Source organism: Camelus ferus, chromosome 28 (assembly GCF_009834535.1).
Source record: "Camelus ferus isolate YT-003-E chromosome 28, BCGSAC_Cfer_1.0, whole genome shotgun sequence".
Taxonomy (NCBI): domain Eukaryota; kingdom Metazoa; phylum Chordata; class Mammalia; order Artiodactyla; family Camelidae; genus Camelus; species Camelus ferus.
In genome coordinates this window covers 2771010-2792226 of record NC_045723.1, presented here as the reverse complement: position 1 = coordinate 2792226, position 21217 = coordinate 2771010, and the positions used below count along the sequence as shown (strand labels likewise).

General features: G+C 43.0%; 1 pseudogene; it reads right to left on the bottom strand.

The window, feature by feature from the left end:
• Positions 1-2263: 2263 nt before the first annotated feature.
• LOC116660352 lies at positions 2264-2600 on the bottom strand (annotated as a pseudogene).
• Between the last annotated feature and the right edge of the window lie 18617 nt (positions 2601-21217).

Sequence of the window (21217 nt, the reverse complement as noted above, 5' to 3'; positions counted from 1 at the left end):
TCTCTTATTATCTTCCCACATACCTACTTGACCTTTACTGCACTGCATCTATTTTGGTTCAGGGTTACAGATGTCTCTTCATTTCTTTCAAGATAGACTTTTGTTCCTGTTTCTTATACTCCTTCTTGCTTTTGGGTGATTTCTCAGAGAAGAGGGAAATTGCCCTCTTTAGGCCACATTTTAAAACCAGAAGTCTCACCCTCAGGGAGTCTTTTGCATGTGACACTATTTTTAGTTTCAGTTCTGCATCGCATATAATCTTTCAAGAGTCATATTAAGTGGTGCTTAGGGAACTGAGTTCAAGTTTAAATTCAATCTTGCCTAGTGCTACCAATGCAAATAACTCAACTGAAGAGACAATCAAATCATCGGAAACTGTCCTACATGGCTAAACTGGCATACGTGCAGGCAGTGACAACCTCATCACAGTATACTCCTCTGTCTGTAAGCTCATTTTAAAAAAATCTAGAAAAATGGTATATGACATTTAAGCTGGGCCTGAAGAATGGTTAGAATCCAACTGGCTGGTAAGAAAGGTGAGTTTCCTCCATGGAGAAGCATCAACTTTCACAAAGGCTGAAATTTTAGCTTGTGTTCAGGAATCAAATAGTAAATAGTCCAAGCGGGAAGGAAAACAGAGTTCTAGAGTATGTGGCATTTCTTTTATGTGACGTTGAATAGAATGCCAGTTCTCTCTCTCTTTTTTTTTTTTTCACGTGCACCTTTAATAAACAGCTGTTGGATCGTGCTCCACACCATCTGCAAAGCTATCTCTAGATGGGTGAGGCCAGGGGGTGGTCAGCATGGGGACTTCACAGGCCTTCCATCCCGGCCACTTCTGCCCCAGGTCCACATGCCGCCTGCAGAGCCTCGCTCCCCATAACCACAAGGACATGAGGGGATGCCTGAGGGCAGAGCCCCAGTGCCATCAGGGGGTGCAGGGTGAGTGCTCAGGACAGGCATTGGGGGATGCGACCAGGCAGGAGGATCGTGGAGTGTCTCTACTTGACCCTGGGGGGCTCCAGAGGATAGACAGTGCCCCAAAGACAGGGGGACCCACCTGGAGACAGACCAGGCAGGGAGAGGTGAAGCACCCCACACCAAGGGCCAGCTGTTAGCCATGGAAGAGGCAGCGTGGCGTCCATTGCTGCAACTGCAGCCACTTTGTGAACATCTGTGTGCCCAAGGTCAAGTTTCCAGTTTTGGGGGTCTCTCAGGCACCCTTTCCTAGGGGAAAGAGCAACACCTTCTGGGCTGCCTGGGGTCTCCCTGCTTGAAGGCTCTGCCCTGGTGGGTCCCAGTGCTGCAGGGAGCTTCCAGGGAACCCTGGAAAGGACTGGCTCATGGAAGCACCATTCGGGCAGCCAGACACAGGAGGATTTCACCTGAGGGACTCAGGGACATCTCCCGCAGACCCGTTGCTTCTCTGGTCTTCACAGGATTTCTTTTTGGTGGAGGGGATGAAAGTCCTTTTCAAGATCCTCTCCTGCTCCACAGACCACCTGCCCACAGGCAAAAAGTGCAAGAACAGGAGGGCAGTGGGGGTGGGGGGTATCCGGGAGAGCTACAGACCATCACATCCTCATGGTGCCTGCCCTGTGGGAGAGCTTGCATCTTAGATGGGGTGCTGGGGCCCTAAGAGGTACCCACCCTCCTCCCCATCTTAGGTCTGGGTGCTACGGGGCCATCACTCCTCACTCAAACAGGGCCACCATGGGCGGGGGGAGGAGACTGAACTCCCCTATCCTCTTCTGGAAACTCTGGGGGCCCCCAGTTCACACGGAGACAGCAGAACCAGAGGGGTGGGTTCCCTCAGCTCAGCCTAATGGGTGATCAGTGAAGCAGGGCCCCAGGTGAAGGGAAGGGAGGATGGGTGGACTGGCCCTTGGCTGCTGAGCATCTCAGGAAGCCCAGTCTGGGCTCCACAGCGATCCGGCCCCAGGAAAGAAGCCCTAGGGTGAGGGGCATGCGCACAACCCAGATCTGACCCTCAGGCAGGGGCCCTGCCCGCTGAGGCAGGCGGTCCCTGTCACAGCCACACACCATGGGCAGGCTGCGTCCCCTGGGGTCTCTGGGTGCTAGGGTGCGCCTAGGCCAGGGAAAAGAGAGCCGGGAACCTGCTTCTGGGACCCAGGGACCATGTCTGAGGTGTGCCGGTCAGGCGTCCCCTGGAGGACCCAAAGGTTTAGAAAGCCTGGAGCTGGGGGGTGGCGGGGAGCGGTGTGCGGGAAGGGGGCACGCCCAGCCGAGCCTGCAGGCCAGGTCAGTTGGAGTAGGCGGCTGCAGGGCGCAGCAGGGACACCTTCCCCACCTGGTGGATGTCCCGCTCCAGCTCCAGGCCGGCTCACTGCCGCTCCTCACACTTCTGCTTCAGCCAGGCGCCCACCTGACGCAGCCTCTGGTTCGTGCCACGCGGACCCGGCTCTGCGGGTCGAGCTGCTGCCCCTGGGCCCCGGCGTCCTCGGCCCTCCCAGAGGGGCCTCGGAGGGTCTTCCCGGGTCCTTGGCGGGCACCGCCGGCACATCCTCCAGGAGCTGCTCCACCGTGGGGGGCGCCGGGTGGTTGGGCAGCACCGCGTGCTTCTCAGTCTCAGAGAGCATCCCTGGGCGCGGCCAGACCGGCCACCCGCCCGGCAACCACTTCCGCTTCCGGCCCGACCAGTGACTCGCCCTTCAGCTGGAAGGCCGGTTCTTTACCTTAGACGTGAGGTCTACCCGCAGCTTTCCAACAAACTCGTCTTCTCACTGTCCACAGAGCAAGGCTGAAATGCTACAAGCTGGCACTCAAAGCCCTCTGCCTCATGAAGACAAAACTAAACTGAAGGAATTGGGTTAAATGACCAATGACCAGTGCACCCTTAGGGGACTCAGGATGGAGAAAAGGAGGATACTTGCCCTAGATAGGTAAGGTGCAATCAAAAAAATGATTTCAGTGAGCAGAGACTCTTGCATCTTCCCACATATAGAAAAGCGCTAAATGCAGTAACTTAAGAAGTCTGGGTTTTGTTAGTTAGCAGTAGTCTTTGGATGTTTTGACTACCTAGGTTTTGTTGCAAAAACTCCCATATACCCTGACTCCTCCCTTTACCTCTCTGGAGCAGTCCCTCAAAACTATCTGAGAGGCTTCTTCCAGGCTTAAGTCCTCAGTTTTGTCTGCCGAATAAAACGTAATTCTCAACTTTTAGATTTTGTTTTATTTTTTCAGATGACAATTTTATGATTTGACAGCATTCTCCTCCCTCCTCTCTTGCTGTATCTGACGGTGTGTGCATCAAGCGTGCCTCACACCTTCCCATATCTGTTCATCACTCATTCTGATACCTCCACTTGGAATTCTTCTCTGCCGATAAAAGTCCTGCTTATCCTTCAAAGCCCCACAGGCCTTTCCTGATTCTCCAACCAGATATGAAATTGCTTTCTACGTCTTGGACTGGACTTTTCACAATCTTTTCAGACCAGGTACCACTCCCCAGGGAGGCAAGGACTATTACTATGACACCTCAGCTCATCCCTCTGCCCTTGGGAAAGTGTCTCTAAAATCAGCCTTCAAACGTTTGCTCATGTTTCCCTCTTTTGTGACCTAGCCTTGGAAGTGAAATAACATCATTTCTGACATAATCTCTTGGCTCCACAGACCAATCCTGATTCAATATAGTGTTGCAGCAAGGTGTGTTGCAGCTCAGTTGTGACAGCAACCTGGAACCAGGAGAGAGACCAAGCAGCACTCAGAGAGTTGGAGAACTCAGGCTTATTATGCTAGCGGGCCCAGAGGAGTTAACACTCCAAACTCTGGACCCCATCTGTAGGTTTACACAGCCTTTTATAGGCTACCAGTCTAGACTTTGCAACATTTTGTAACATCATATGCAAATAAGGTGTAACAAAGGTGACTAATTAGGATCAAGCTTGGTAGAAATGGACCAATCGGGAGTGAGGGAAATGGGCCAATCAGGAGTGATTGAAATGGACCAATCAGGAATGAGCTCCCTGCAAATGAAGCACTACAAATGAACCAATCAGGAGTTAGCTCAGGGAACCAATAGAATCTTAGGGGTAAGTTCCGCTTTCCTAGAAGTAAGCCATTTCAGAGTTTAAAAAGTGAATAAGGCCAGGGAACTGAACGGTGCTGGCAGGAGGATAGTGGCGCGGCCTGGGGGTCCTGCCGTCTTTTTCAAGGGGCTTCCCACCTCAATAGGAGGCTGGAACCACACAAGGGCATGAATTCCAGGAAGTAGGGCTTACTGGAGGCCATCCTAGAGGCTGCCACACCTACTTACCTGGGGTGTGTCTTTGTGAACCTTTCTAGGCCTCTGTTCCCCTCATTTATACATAATAATACTTACCTCACAGGGATTTGTGAGGATTGGGTCCTCACTTTCCACTCAGTGTACTCCTATGTCAGTCAATGCCCACAATTTGTTCCATTTGGTTTAGCTATTTTAAAAAGTCACTCTGCACCTTCAAAGTGACTGTTCACTATCTTGTGAGCAAAACTTGCCCATGGCTGAAGGCAGATTTCACACTGGCTGCCATACAGCAATTTAGGCAAGTTTGGAGAGACTTTGTTCCTGTGAGTATTATAAATATTTTCAAATTCATTCAATCTTTCAACAATCCTTGAGTCTCTACTGCATGCTGTAAGATGAAACATTCCACCTGACTGAGGACTTACTCACCTGGCTTGAAAACTTGAAATATTTGATATCTTCAGGGAGATATTTTAGCTCAAAATACTTTTGTCTCTGTGTATTTCTTTCCTTCTAGCTTGACTCTTTTTCATTTTTTAAACAATTAAGCATAGATAATGTAAAAATTCATTCTAAATTAGAAGTGAAATTTCCTCTTCCAAACTCATTACTAAGAAAAATATTATCAGCTAGGAGCCTCAGACTAATGAAGGAAAACTCGTCTTTGTCATAGAGATGCCATCTCACTTTAAAGAAACCACCAACACAAGTTTATTTTATTTGATTTTTAAAGAGGGGCATAGGATGATTCTCAAAAACAGTATGTCAAGCAAAAGAAGCCAGGCACAAAAGAGTACCTTTATATGAAATTCCAGAAGACTCAAAACTAATCTACAGTGACAAAAAGCAGATCAGTGGTGGCCTGAGGCTGGAATAAGGTGTAGAATTGACTGCAAAGAGTCTAGAAGGAAATTTGGGGGAGAACAGAAATGTTCTATATCATGATTGTGACAGTAATTACACAGGTACATACATTTGTCAAAACTCATCAAGCTATACATTTATTTATATGTAAACATACCCCAATAAAATTGATTTTTATAAACAGAAGGACATAAAGGCAATCTGGAGCTGGGAGAGGATCTGAATGGATCTGAATGGGAATTAATTCTTAAGGGAGTGAGAATACATATGCTTCTCTTTTTTTGTTTTTTCTTAAAGAGCTTTATCAAGGCATAAATTATGTACCATAAAAGTCACCTACTTAAGTACAATTCAATGGCTTTTAGCAAAAGTACAGAGTTGTGCAACCATTACCACAGTTCAATTTTAGAACCTTTCCAACATGTTGGTGAAGTCCCTCATAGCCATTTGCAGTCGGGCTCCGTTGGAGCATATGTTTTATTGTGACTTTTGAGGAAGTGAGCTAAGCAAGTACCTTAGGTTGTCTGAGCTCGTTTGCCAAGACCCATGGAAGACTCTAGCCATAGTGGGCTTGGCTGTGGGTGCTGCCTCCCAGTCCCTCAGGGGCCCCCAGGGAGGCAGGGTTTTCATTTGTGTGTTAATTCTTTTTGCAAATCAAGTCATAAGTGTATTCTCTGTGTCCCTCCATGGACCTGGATGGACAGGCATAAGGAAGGTTGTGGTTGTCCTTTGAGTGCATCCTGCTGCCCTCTGTGCCCCGAGCTCTGCCAGTCACAGCGCGGCAGAGCCCCCTTCCCCCAGCTGCCCTGCCTGGCCCACCTGCTTCCCTTCCGTGCCCAGGCTGCTGCTAGGCAGGGCTCAAGTGCATCACCCCTGCTCCTGCCAGCTGTCCGAGAGTGGACCCAGGAGGAGCCTGTCCTACCGGTCAGCTGTTGCTGGAAGCAGCTACAAGATCAGGGCTGAAAATCCCCAGATCAACACAAATAAGTGGAGAGAACGCAGCAGTGATCATGGTAGACTTGGAGCAAAAATTAGCTCCACTTTGGACTGCAATGGTGTTTAATCTGAAAAGGCTGACACGTACTCCGGAATACGGAGTAAAACTGCAGCCTTCATCTGTGGAAATCAAGGGTAAAAAGCTGGCGGAAAGTGGAGGACAACTTGAGCATCTCCTCCCTGCTTCCAGAAGATTAAGAGATGAGCTCAAGGCTGCTTTTTATTTGCCTCCCCTGGAGTCTACTGATGGAATTTAACAAAGAACAAAATTAACATGATTTATTCATACATAGACCATCACAAATCGAACAGCATGTGTTCCAGCTCCTTCTCGGGAGAGGGTGAGCTGAGGCTCACTGTGAGGGAGTCTGTAGCTGGTTTGCATATTTCTGAGATGCAGAGCAATCCTAGGACTCGAGGGTGTTTGAGAGCAGTCTCTTTGGGGTCTTCAGATAGATTATGTGATAATGTAATTCAAATGAATTTTTCACTGCTTTAGTAGCCTGTAGACATTGATGATATTTGCTATAAAGCAAATAACTTTAATGTCTTAGCCCAAGAAGTAAGTCAGCCAGCAATTGCAGAACTCTTAGAGACACTGGGGGAGATATTTACGATTAGCTGAGAACACTGAATAATAGACTAGGGCTGGCCTGCTTTGGGGGAGAAGAATCTTCATCCCAGAGAACAGCTGTTACGTGAAGATCAGCGTGAGTCCGCTGAGTACCTGGAGGTTTTCTGGGCCAGAAGTGCAATTTTCAGGCACAGAAGCTGAATTTGGCCCTCTGGCAGGCCTTACTTAGCTAGCATTGCTTGGTTTTCGACAATTTGAATGCAAATGCAATTAAGTGGGGTCAGCCTCTTGTTTACTGGAAGCCCCACCCTCCCTGTTGTCTGACTGCCTCTTCCTTGGTTGTCATTAGTCCACATGCTCTTTTTAGAGGTGAGAGGTTGGTTTGGTTACTGAAAGGCCAAGGCCAGAGGGCTCTGCCCTGCCCCTCAGATCCTTTGTCAGTTTTTTGAACACTGGCCCAGCTGTGCCTTCACTCCCAGTAGCCAATACCTGGATTTAACCTGCTTGTTGTATTAGTTTTTAAAGGGTGTAAACTGGATGGCTTGAAACAACAGAAATTCATTCTTTCACAGTTAAGGAGTTTGAAAGTCCAATATCAAAGTGTCAGCAGGGTTGGTTCCTCTTGGAGACTCTGCAGGAGAAACTGTTCCGTGCCTCTCCTGGCTTCTGGGGGGCTGCTGGCAACACTTGGTGTTCCTTGGCTTGTATATGTGTCACTCCAACTTCTGCACCTGTCTTCACATGGCATCCTTCCGTGTGTGTGTGTGTGTGTGTGTGTCTGTTCTCTCTTCTTATAAGGGTAACAGTCATTGGGTTAAGGCCCACCCTAATCCAGTATGACCTCATCTTAACTGATTATATCTGCAAAGACCCTATTTCCAAATAAAGTCATGAAGTTCTGCTGGGCATGCATTTTGGGGAGATATTGTGCAACTCAGTACCCCTGAGCTAAAGAAGAACCCAGAATGTCTAGGAATTTACATCCTTCCAATTCCTTTATCGGGGGAGGAGGTATAAATACTCTTCCACCAGGCAGCACAATTTGCAGGACCCAGTGCAAAATGAAAATGGAAGGCCTCTTGTTAAAAAATTATTAAGAATTTCAAGGTGGTGGGAGCAGAGCATTAAACGAAGCATGGGCCCTTCTGAGTGTGGAGCCCTGTATGACTGTGAACTCCCATGACACAGGCCCTGCCCTTGCCTCTGGTTAGGACAACTCAGGGGGGACACACTCACTGTTTCCACTGCTCCCTGAGGGCTCAAGCCAAGGTTATTCTTTGTGGATAATTCGCCTTTGTTGGCTTCCTTCACTTCCCAGTCCGGCTTCCTTCACTTCCCAGTCCCACTTCCTTCTCCCCTACTGCCTATTTACTGCCTAATACAACCCTTTCACCTAAATCCCCATCTCAGGTTCACTTCTGGGAACTGAGTGTCAGACAGGCAGCCACAGCTCTGCCATAAATGGATGACCATTGAGAAGATCACTGCGAGGCAACAAGTTCTTATGTGAGAAAAGTTAATGTTTCCATTTCTTTTCTCCATATAAAAAATCTTCCAAAATAAATCTTAAAGATATACCAGGGAAGACAGAGTAGATGTAATTTACTTATTCCTCCCACTAAGTGTAACCAAAAGCCATTGACATTATATTCAAAACAAACATAAGAAAACTCTGAAGGGTGGAGAGGAGAAGGCAGACCAGCTTGGGCTTCAGGATTCAGGATCCAAGAAATGACATAGTGATGAGTTCTCCAGATTTTTTTTTTTTTTGCCTTATATATGCCAGACTTAGAGCAGAAGAAGCTGGAAGCCTGAAAATGCCAACGGTGCAGACAAAAAAAAAAAAAGAAAAGAAAAGAAAAAAAAGAAAGAAAAGGAAAAAGAAAAAGAAAAAGAAAAAGAAAAAGAAAAAGAAAAAGAAAAAGAAAAAGAAAAAAAGCCTTAACAAAGCCTTCTCTTTCTAGCCAAAAGACCAGGAAAGGGACAGCCTACAAGACTTCTAGGTAACACCTGCTCTCCTCCAGCTAAATGCTACAGAAAACACCTGTGGCCCATTCCCACTGATTCCAGCAAAGGCTGAGCGCGAAGCCTAGACCTGCACCCCTACCAGGTGGGAAGAGGTGCCAACTCACCTGCTCAGGTGGTGTTTCAGAAGCCTAGTGGAGAATCAGGTTGTTCGCTACTGCCCAGCAATGACAAGACCACTCCCAGATGGGGACAGGGATGTCATGTGGGGAGCAGTAAATGACAAACTCCTTCTCCTAGCCAGGGAGGTACAGCCTAGTGGGGAGCCAGAATTTCCACCCTCATCCATTAGTAATGAGGAGCCCCATCACCCTTGAGTGTCAAAGGAAGCCAAGGGTGGAGTCTGGACTCTACCCTCACCTGGCAGTAAGAAAGTGGCAACCTCATATCTCCTGAAGTGGTTCAAAATAAGCCAAGTAAAACAAGGTTTAAATAAGATCCAGAGTCTTATGACATAATAATTAAAATGTCCAGGAATCAATTTTTAAAAATCAGTCATCGTATCAAGAACCAGAAAGATCTCAAACTGAGTAAAAAAAAAAAAAAAAAAGACTAAAGATGCCAACATCAAGATGACAGAGGTGTTAGAGAAATCTGATAAAGATTTTAAATCAACCGTGATAAGAAGCCTCAATGAGCAATTATGAAAATGCTTGAGGCAAATGAAAAAGTAAAAATTCTCAGCAAAGAAATGGAAGATATAAAGAAGAAACAAATGGAAATTTTATAACTGAAAAGTACAATAACCAAATATGTAATAGATAGGCTCAATATCGAAATGGATGAAATGAAGGAAAGAATATGTGAACTTGGAGACAGAAAAAGAGAAATTACTCAGTCTGAGCATCAGAGGTGAAATAGGCTGAAAACAATCAACATAGCCTCTGAAGCCTGTGGGATTATAACGTAAGATAAAATACTATTTCATTGGATTTCCTGAATGAGAGGCCAAACAGGGCAAGGCTAAAAAATTCCTGGAAGAAATAATGGCTGAAAACTCTCAAATCAAGAGATGGAAAATGACAGATTAAAGAAGTTGAGCAAACTCTAAATAGAATTATAAAGAAATAAACTCCAGGACTCAGTATAGTCAAAATCTAAAAGTCAAAGAGAAAGAAAAAATCTTGAAAGCAGCCATGAAAAAAACATCTTATCTATTGGGGAAAACCAATTTGAATGACAATAGATTTCTCATTAGAAACCATGGAGGCCAGAAGGAAGGGCCACAATATTTTTCAAGTACTGAAAGAATTGTTGACCCAGAATCTTATATCCAGTAAAAAAAATTCTTAAAAAATGAAGAAGAAATCAAGACATTTTCAGATAAAGGAAAACTGAAGAATTTGTTGCTGGTAGGCCTAACCTAAAATAATGAATTGTTCTTTAAACAGAAAGGAATGATAAAAGAAGAAACTGTTGTGGGACAAGGCGCTATGGGCTGGTAATGTGGGTTGGTGAAGGAATTTACCAGAGGTGAAGGAGGAGAATAGAAAACAAGTTGATTAGGGTGTGCTGCCATAGATGACAATGGGCCACAAAGATGAGAGGTGCCTCACATCAGACAAGGGTTGGTTGTTGGTGTCTTTTATAAGGCAGGGTCACCAGGTGCCTGATCGGCTTGTGCACAAGTCTGTGAAGGGGCGGTGGGGCTTCTGACTCTGATAAAGTGGAGACGTGGGCTGAAACAAACCAGTCTGAGCTATTGTGGGATTAGGCATTACCTAGGGCTATTCATTTGTTAGGGCAAACACACCCAGTAATGAATGTGCTTTATCTGTTGAGGGATCACAGGCAGACATCTGACAGCCCAGGAATGAGGGTGGTTGGACTTTGAAGGACGCCAGTTGGCCCCACAGAAACCTTGGAAAAGTAGGAAGTAAGAAAGAACACAGCAAAAATACAATATATTCTTCTCTTGACTTTCCTAAATCATGTTTGATGATGGAAGCAAAAACTGGAGGACTATTTGATGTAGTTCTAAATGTATGTAGAGGAAACTCTGGAGAAAATTGTTAGAGGAGAGTAAAGGGCTATAACAGGAAATACATTTCTATGCCTCACTCGGCTGGTGAAGTGAGAACAGGACACTGTGACAATTTATGCATATATAATACCTAGAGTAGCTACTAAAAAAAGCTATGAAAAGAGATACACTCAAAAGCATTATACATAAATCAAAACAGAATTAAAAAAATACACAACTAAACCAAAGGAAGTCAGGGGGGAAAAAGAAGGAAAAAGAAGACAAGGAAATGAAAAATAGAAAAAAAATAGAAAACAAAAAATAAGTGGCAGACTTAAGTCCTAAGATTTATCTTAATACCATGCTAATCAAGGAAACCTGAACGAATTAGTTTGCTAGGGCTGCTGTAATGAAATACCGTATGTAGGTGGCCTGAACAACAGGAGTTGTTGTCTTACAGTTTTGGAAGCATGAAGCTTAAGATTAAAGTGTCAGCAGGGCTGTTTCCTCTGAACATGCTAGGGAAGGATCTGTTCCAGGAGTCTCTCCTAGCTTCTGATAGGTCCTTGGTTTATGGCAGCATAATTCCAGTTTTCACATGGTGCCGTCCCTGTGTACACATCTGTCTCCAAGCTTTCTCTTTCTATGAGGACACTAAGGTTCTTTTGGGTTCAAGTCTTACCCTACTCCAGCATGACCTCATCTTAACTAATTATATCTGCAACAACTCTATTACCAAATAAGGTCCCATTTGGAGGTACTGGGAATTAGGACTTCAACGTCATTTTGGAGGACATAATTCAACCCATAACACTGGAGAAGCCATGTTAATTTCAGATAAAGCAGACTTCAGAGCAAGGGAAATTATCATGGATAAAGAGGTGCATTACATAATGATGTTGAAGTCCCAACTCCCAGTACCTCAGAGTAAAAGAGGAACTCTCAGGGGAAATTTAAAAATACATTGGATTGAATGAAAACATAGCTCAACATGTGTGGGACACAACTAAAGCAGTACCGAGAGGGAAATTTGTAGCACTAAATGACAACGTTAGAAAAGATGAAATGCCACAAATCAATAATCTAAACTCCCACCTCAAGAACCTAGAAAAAGAAGAGCAAAATAAACCTGAAGCGAACAGAAGAAAGGAAGTCATAAAGATCAGAGCAGAAATCAATGAAATTGAAATAGTAAAAAAAATACAGAAAAATCAATGAAACAAAGAGTTGTTTCTTTGAAATGATCAATAAAATTAAAAACCTCTGGCAATATTGACAAAGGGGGAAAAAAAAGATAAGGCACAAACTACCATGATCAGAAATGAAACAGTGGCTAACATTATAGACACTGTACATGTTAAAATATTAATAGGAGAATGCTACAAACAAGTCTACCCATATGCATTTGACAACTCAGATAAAATGGGCCAAGTTCTCAAAATACACAAACGGCCACAACTCACATTTATAAAATAGCTCAATTGACTAGCCATATAAATTTATGAAATCAAATGCTTAATTTAAAAATCCCTTGCCCCAAAGAAAAAATTAGTCCCAAAGAATTCTACCAAAAGCTTGGAGATTTTACACCAATTCTACACAATTTATGCTGGAAAGCTGAACAGGAGGGAACACATCCCAGTTTGTTTTATGAAGCTAGTATTACCCTGATGCTAAAACCAGACAAAGACATGCAGGAAAAAAGTTTATACCAATTCCTTCATGAATATAGATGCAAAAATCCTTAACACAAGATTAGCAAATAGAATTCAGCAGTATATAAATAGAACTATACAACACAACCAAGTGGGGTTTATTCTAGGGCTGTAAGATTACTTAATTATCCAAAAGTAGTCCACTATAATACCAGGCTAAAGAAGAAAATAGCGTGATCTTATCAACGGAAGCAGAAAAAGCATTTAAAATCCAATTCATGGTAAACCACTCAGAAAACTGAAAATAGAGAAACTTCTTCAACTGAGTAAAGAACACCTACAGAACCTTATAGCTTAGACTTTACTTAATGGGGGAAGACAGAATGGTTTCCCCTTAACATCAGTAATAGACAAGAATGTCCACTCACCACTCTTATTCAGCATAGTGCTAGAAGTCTAGCCAGTGTAATTAGGCAAGAAAAGGAAATAAATGGCATACAGATGAGAGAGAAAAGAAATAAAACTGTCCCTATTTGCAGAGGACGTGTTTGTCTATATAGAAAACCCAAGGAACCTACCAAAAGATAAAAACCAAAATATTATAACTAATAAGTGAGTTTAGCAAAATTGCAGGGTGCAGATCAACATACAAAAATCAACTGTATATTTAGATACTAGCAATAAACACATGGAAACTGAAATTTAAAATACATTATCATTTACAGTCATTAAAAAAGAGAGAGGTGTAAATAACACAACATGTTCAGGACTTGTCTACTGAAAACTACAAAACACTCCTAGTTTATTCTTCTTTTTCAGATTGTTTTGGATACTCAATTCCTTTCCCTTTCCTTATACATTTTAGAATAAACACTCATATATTGCTAGTCGGGATGTAAAACGGTACAGTAGAAAAGCAGTTTGGCAGTTTCTTAAAAAACTTAACATGCAACCACCAAGCAATCCGGCAACTGTACTCAGACATTTTTCCTAGGGGAATGAAATTTATATTGACACACAAAAATATATATGCATGTTTAGAGCACCTTTATTTATAATTGAATACTTCATTTGGAACTTCATTCCCAAAACTAGATATAACCCAGATATCAAAAGAGGAATGGTTAAGTAAACTGTGGTACATTCGTACCATGGAATTCTACTCAACAATAAAAAGGAACAAACTATGGGTACGCTCAACAACTTGGATAAATCCCCAGGGAGTTACGCTGTTTGTAAAAAGCCAATCCCCAAAGATTACATACTGCATGGTTCTATTCATATACTATTCTTGAAATGACAAAATTACAGAAATAGAGAACAGAATAGTGGTTGGCCAGGGTTTAAAGAATGAGTAGTTGTGGGAGGGAAGTAAATGTGGCTGTAAAACTGCAGCAAGAAGAATGATGGAGATGCTCTGTATTTGACTGTATCATGTCAATATCTTGGTTTTCATATGGTACTATACTTTTGCAAGATATTACCTTTGAGGGAAACTGTGTAATGGTTACAGGGGATCTCACTGTTTTATTTCGTACAAAATGCACGTGAATCTACAATTATCTCAAAATAACAATTTAATTTAAAAAAAAGGATGCGGTAAGGATTTTCAGTAATGTTCCATTCCAGGCTTTATTGTAAGTAGCCTTGATTTTTCTTTTTTTCTTTTCTTTCTTTTCTTTTTTCTTTTCTTTTTTTTTTTTTTTTTTTTTTTTTTTATCTTTGCAGCCATTAGTACACTTATTCTGTGACTTCTTGGACAAGAATTTCCATAGGAAAGAGGTAAGAAGTCCACCTTAAAGAAAGAAGTCTATTCTTGATTAGAAAAAAAACCCCCAAAACTCCACCCCAGTATTTGTAAAAATGCATGCTTCCCAAGTATCAATTGCTCCAAAAAATTTGAGAGTTGCAAGATCTTGTCAGTGTCCCTATTATCACTAGCCCCTGAATGGCCTGGCCCTTTGAGTTCTTGTCAACCAGCTCAGGCAGGCAGAGGAAACTTCTCTGCTTCTCTGGGACAGGGGCCAAACTCTCACAGAGGCGACAGTCTCATTCTGGATCCACTGCCTGCTGCCAGGCCACCAGTGGACTCTGCGTGTCCTGTGTGGTGGTTGGCCTCTGGGTCATGACCAATTTTTATGCCAAGTTCACCTTCCTGTGCCTGATCACGAAAGCACTGCCTTCACCCTGTTCTCACCCTGAGGTGTGAGGCTCTGGGCTTCTCTGTGAAGGTCGGCCTCGCCCCATGGATGCTGATGGCTTTCCTGAGTGCTGTAGGCTCTTTCCAGAGATGGCAGAACTTGAACTCTATTATGAATGCTGTCCACTCTCCCGCAAGCACACTTCAGAATGGCCACCATGAGCTTTTCTTTGTGTTTGAGTCTCCTGAGCTTTTTTATGGTAGCAGCCTCCACAAAACCAAATAGGCCACAAGTCTGGAGGCCAAGAGGTAAGTTTCAGACTATATTTTTTTTTCACTATAGCAATATTCTTTTTGGTCTTTGGACCTTGCCCACGTTTTTTTTTTTTCCCCCCCTTAAATATCTTTTGGAAAGTAGGGAATGGGAATTGGATTTCTCTAAGAACTAGTAGCAGTTTTTTGGGTTTGGTTTTGTTTTCTTCTGGGCATCACCTTGCATTTGATGATGTTTGGAAACATATTAGATCTCGTGTTTTACATTCTGATTTCCAAAAACACTTTAGAAGCACTGAGGGCCTCGTCTATGTCTGTCTTCCTGAAGAGGCAGCATGAAGGCACTAGAGGAAGATTCTGCCAAGGCCACTGTAAAGTCATAATATAGCATTTCTCAAACTGAGATCCCCGGGAATTAGGAATTTATAAGAAATTTAACATATTTGTGTTTTTATTTCAATGTTAACGTAATGATACCTGATATAAGTATTAATGTAAACACATTGTGGATCACCCAGATGACCCCCTATGAAGATATGGCCATTATTGCAGTGTCATTTGGTGCCATATTATGTTACTTTAACAATAGATGGCTCAAGAGAAAAGAGCAAAGGAGGACATACTACGTAAACAGTGCATTCTTCCAAAGTAAAGGGCGAATGATGCCATGGCTTTGAAGAAAGTTTCACAATAGTTCAGAGGGAGAGAATGACGGGAAAACTGAGTCATCAAATCGAACACAGTGGTAGAGGCAGTGTTCTGGAAAATTATATTCTGGTTGTGAGCCGCAATTTCTGTCCAGCAAACCAGTGTTAGCTATCCTACTGAGTTAATAATGTCAATTATTAATGAATAAAAGTAATTGAAATTTAATAATCAGATACATTGGTTACAATTTTATTGGATTTGTTGTTTTGCTTGTTTCCAATCTCTAAAATTATGTGCCTAAGGAGTTTATATCTAGTTCTAAGTTTACATATTTAAGTAATGTTTTGATGAAAATAATAATTAAAAAAACCAATAGTGGAAGTCCATAAGAATGCTTTTCCTTTAAGCCCTATGCCGTCATGCAGAATCATTTTTGAATTGGAAGGTTCTTCAGACATTTAGTAGAGAGGAAACTTAAACCCCAAGAGATTAAAGGACTTTCCCAAGGTCAGGCAGCTAATCCTCAGCAAGGCTGGGAGAGCACCAGGTCTCCTGGTGTCCAGCCCAGGCCCCCTTCCAAGGCACGGCTGTTCAGAAAAGTGATCCAGGAAGCTGGATTATCCAGCCTCAGACGGTTGGATGGAGATGTCTTCTCTGAAATAGAGGCTGGATGCTTTCCTTTTTCTTTTGCAGGCCTCTGACTCAGAGAATACATCAACAGTGGGCCAGGACAGCTGAAAAACGAGAAGCTTAGAGACAGGATTGACTAGCAAGCCCCACCCTCCGGGCCAGGCATTACCATCTCCTCCACCTCGATCACATTCAAGTAAGTGCAGACATGACAGGTGATGTGCTGAAGTGCTATTTTTAACATTTCTAAATGGGTGCCACAGATTGTATGCAGTAGCAAGCGGGCTATGCCATGGTTCTTTGCTACAAGTTTCTCTTCTGCTTAAAAAAAGAGGCCTACTCCTCTGAGGGCATCGTCTCTGAAGCAGACTGATAAATTCTGAAATTTAAGTTTTTAACTTTGAGTAGACGGTGAAATGTTAGATTTTCAAGCCTTGGACTTATGCCGTTTGTAGACGAAACCCACCTGAAATAGTCTAACATGACATATGTTTCATTTGTTCATAGCTACCCACCAAATGATACAGGAATGTCCCCAGGTAATTTTTCGGGGTGCCCAGGGGTACTTTCCAAGTGCTTATATAGACATCTAAACATCCAGACAGTTACCAAATGGTGCTGGCCATTTCTACAGTTTAATTTCCACTGTACTGGCCCTGTCTAGCAGGTCAGCCCCATCACCTCCACTTCCCAACTGTTTCTTAGGCCCACTCCTGCCCTGCTTCCTGCTGACAATGCTACTGTTTCTCTCAGACCCTTATTCCTCCCGTCTCAGCCAAGACCCCTGGATCTGCAGCCTCTTCCATGGTACTTACAAGTCCCGGCCTTCCAGAATTCTGCAGTTAAACCACCTATAACCTACTTTAGGATGATTGAATTCAGGAAGTCTGTCTCTTTGGATGGGAAAAAAAAATTACATCTTTACTTTCATTAGCCTCTGACTGAAAGACTGCATTTCCCTCTACTGTGAAAGGAGGTGACCAACCGTGGAAGAAGGAAAGTACCAAACCCTCTGCCGCAGTGGGTACCTCAAGTGTTTACTGATGCTCCAGCTGTCGCAGACATCCCCAAATAAGGTTCATACTCATCATTACTTTAAGGTCACAGTAATTATTAGACTTGCCACTAGATCTTGTTATTTAAAGTGCTAATGACACTAATTAAAAAAAGTTTTTGAGAACTGTATTTTAATAGAATTGGTTTTCTTTACAATCCTATGTAGTTTATTTTGTTCATTTGAAGGCTTTTTTCCCCACCTCGGAATGGGTCCATAGGCTTCCCAGGCTGCAAAAGGGGTCCAAGGTCAAGAAACCTTGCCCTAGAGGATTAATTAACATAAGAAATGTTAGAAATTATTTTTCTCCCATGTAATCAATCAGAGTTGTTCAAGTTATGAGTCTCCCAACTCCATCACGAGGGCACAGGAATCAGAAGACCCCACAGCCTAACCACTTGCCAGTTAGACCAACGTCTCGGGCCCCACTTGGTCTACCCTTTATAAAGGACGTTATTGCCTGGCTTAATCAGAAGCCTGGCTGGTCCTGCAGTCAGGACATCACTGTGTTGGCTTTGGAGTGACCCTTTCTGGCAAGGTGTGTGTCCTGGATGAATTGTGTCCTCCAAACTGATGTGCTGATGTCCTAATCCCTGGTACTTGTGAATGTGACCTCTTTGGAAAAAAGGGTCTTTGCAGATACAATCAAGTTAAGATGAGGTCATACTGGAGTCTAATCCAGTCCAGTATAACTGGTGTCCTTATAAGGGGAGGAGAAGAGGGAGAAGTCCATGTGATGACAGAGGCAGAGGAGGGAGTGGGGCAGCTGCAAGCCAGGGAACACCAAGGATTGGCGGCCACCATCAGGAAGCCAGGGGAGGCAAGGAAAGATCCTACCCAGAGTCTCAGAGGGAGCAGGCCCCACTGACATCGTGGTTTCAGACTTCTAGCCTCCGGAACTGTGAGAGGATACATTTCTGTTGTTTTAAACCACCAAGACTATGGGACTTTGTTAGTGCAGCCGTAAGGAGCAAGCCCAGTGTGTGTCAGAGTGTCTGATAAATGGAGAGTGGAAACCCCACTGAGGTCACAAAACGGGTTGTGTGACTTTTGGAGCCTAGTTGCTAATCAGGCTTGTATGTGTGGCAGAATCCAGCCGGAGCCCAGCGCAGACTGTGTCGACCCATCTGGTTGTGAGGTTGTGGGGAAGGGCGTACATAGCAGCCACCCACTTCCAACTGGCAGAGCCTAGAGAGACGGAGAGTAGCAGTGCAGTTGTTGGGCCTAGGGGCTAGCTTAGCTCAGTTGAAAACAGAATGCTTCTCTCCCTGTGTTTCACTCGGCTAAAGCTGCCTTCGTCTCACAAACACGTCACGTGTAACCAACTCCTTACATTTTTACTCATCGCCCCTTCTTTCCCTAGAGCTCAAACACAAGTGTGGGGAAGGTGGGGTGAAGACAAAACTCACAGGCAGGACCTATGCTGGTTCCACATCACGCTGTCTCTCTCTCTTCCTTAGAATGAGTTCCCTCCCCGGGGAGCTCAGTCCCTAACACAGAGACGTGTGCAAGTCTACCTAGTGTTTGCCAGCCCTCCACCTGTCTACTTCCTGGGAGTGGGCAGGGTCCCTCTTCTCCATCAACATAATAGCCTATTTACCAGATAGGTCAAACTAGATTAGGGTACCAGTTTGGACCCCTTTATAGAAGATGCTTTGAGCTCTCAAGCAGAAGCATTCTGGGTCCTTGAACTTCTTACTTCCATGATTTGAGTGCTTAAGGAAGGGATGGGGAGGATGAGGAATCTGTAGGGGCAGGGACATTTCAATGCTTGGAGCTCCTTGTCTCTGAAGCTCCAATTTCCTTCATAGCTCTGAATGTCTCTATGTCCCAGACGGTCCTTCCTTCCACTGAGACCTCTGCCTTCTGCTCTTGCCTAGATGTGTTTTCAAGTCTACTTCTGCTCACAGTATATACCTAACCTTTAAAATGTATATCCAGATATATTTTATTTTAAAAGATATATCATATATATCTTATATCATATCTCATATATCTCATATATACATATATAAGTGATCATGTATATATCATTTATATATATCATTATATATGTATATATATATAAAGTACACTTTAGAGAATTCGTAAGAGCCACCCAATCTTTCAATAAATAGTTTCTCCCATACCAAGTGCAAAGTCAACATATTTGTCAACCTGCATACATTTGTACTCATGTAATCTAATCTTCAAATATCAGGCAACTAGCCCTTAACCGTATCCTCCATTCCAGACAGAGAAACTATGCAGCTCCTTTGGTCTCATTAAAAGCATCTTCTAAATGTCTACTTCTGCCCGCAAATCAAGTTTTCAGTTGAAGAGAAAGCTGTTCCCCCACATGTCTGTGAACCAGCCCTTCTTGTTACTAAACTACCCTCCTCCCTCTGCTATTTTTAACCTGTGAACTAGCTCCCATTTATTGATTGATTGAGATATCACACACTGTAAAATCCATCTGTTTAAAGTGTACAATTCAGTAGTTTTTTTTAGTATATTCACAGAATTGTGCAACCATCACCACTAATTCCAGAACATTTTCATTTCCCCCAAAAGCCCCCGTGCCCATTAGCACTCACTCTCCATTCTCCCTTCCCTCCAGCCCCTGACAACCACTAATTTAACTTCTCTTCCTTTGTGTTTGCCTGCTCCCTGTTATTTTTTTCGGCCCTTTTCCAATCCCAGTTCTAGAAAATTAGCACTTCTTCAGTGAAGGCCTACCATGCAGGGAGGCTCTGCACCAACTGTATTAAAGTCTCTTGACTCATCATGTAAAGAAAGAGGAGCAGGTGGCTATACAGACGGCAGGAGAGCCAGGAGTCAGGGGTTAAGGAGGTGTGGTGGCACACCACAGTTCCAGTGGAAGAACACCCAGCCCTCTGACTTTGTCAACTTAAGTCACGCATGCTTCATTAGCAAGATGGCTTTGATAATTGTGGAGAATGTTTGCCAAGCTCAGGAACCTTTGTTTCTAATTCCTGGAGAGTTGCTGGGGTGGTTGCTAACTTTCAGTGCAAATAGAAACAAACTTAAATGTTCACTGAATGCCTGGAAACTTGATTCCCTTGGGCACAGCTCACTTGGGCCCCATCTGTCCTCACAGCAACAATTTGTTGGCTCTGGCATTGCCCAATTGACATCACCTACATTCTCCTTCACGGCAGGGCTATTATTACATCACCAGCTAACTAAAGCCCTGCAAGATGAAAATAGTTTTAAAGACACCTTTGAAGAATACAATTTAGCCTTGAAATATATAAAAGAGGTCTATTCATTTTGCTAAGTTTTTTTTCCCCCCTAAACTAATCTATAGTTATTTTAAATATACTTTAAATTGGGAAGTATAATATGCATTTTCATATAATAATATAAAAGGGCATTTGTTTGTTGTTTTAAAATAAAATTCCAAACAATTTTCAGCAGTGATTTCTTCTTTTGATAGTACCTACTACTAGTACATAAATGGTAAATATTTTTACCTCCGAATTTTTAAAATGCATTTTATTTTCCTGTACTTTTTCATATCATGGCCTCATTTATTATCTTATATACTTATAACAATTTATGCATTTTACACTTATTGATATGTACCATATTGTAAGTTGACTAAAAACTTTAAAAATATTTTAATTCATTAAAAAATAATGGTAAACTTATTATATGTTAACATAAACATATTTTTAAGAAAAATAAGGATATTTTCTAAAACAAAAATTTTAGTGAGAAGAGTGGCATTGTGTTACATCTTTGCAAATCTGTATGATGACTGTCTCAGTAGAAGGCAGCCAGATTCTCATATCTACTTTTTAAAATAAGAGCTTTATTAAGATATAATTCACATATCATACCATTCACCCCCTGAAAGTATACAATACAATGGTTTTCTGTATGTTCACAGAGTTGGGCAACCATCACCACAGCTAATTTTAGAACATTTTCATTACCCCGAGAAGAAGCTTTGTACCCATTAGCATTCATTCCTCGTTTCCCTTACTTTCCATCCTTATGGCCTTGCCCTCGGCAACCACCAGTCTGCATTCTGTCTCCATGACTTGCCTATTCCAACATTTTTTTATAAATGGAACACATTATGTGGTCCTTTGTGTTGGCTTCTTTCACTTAGCATAAGGTTTTCAAGGTTCATCTATTTTG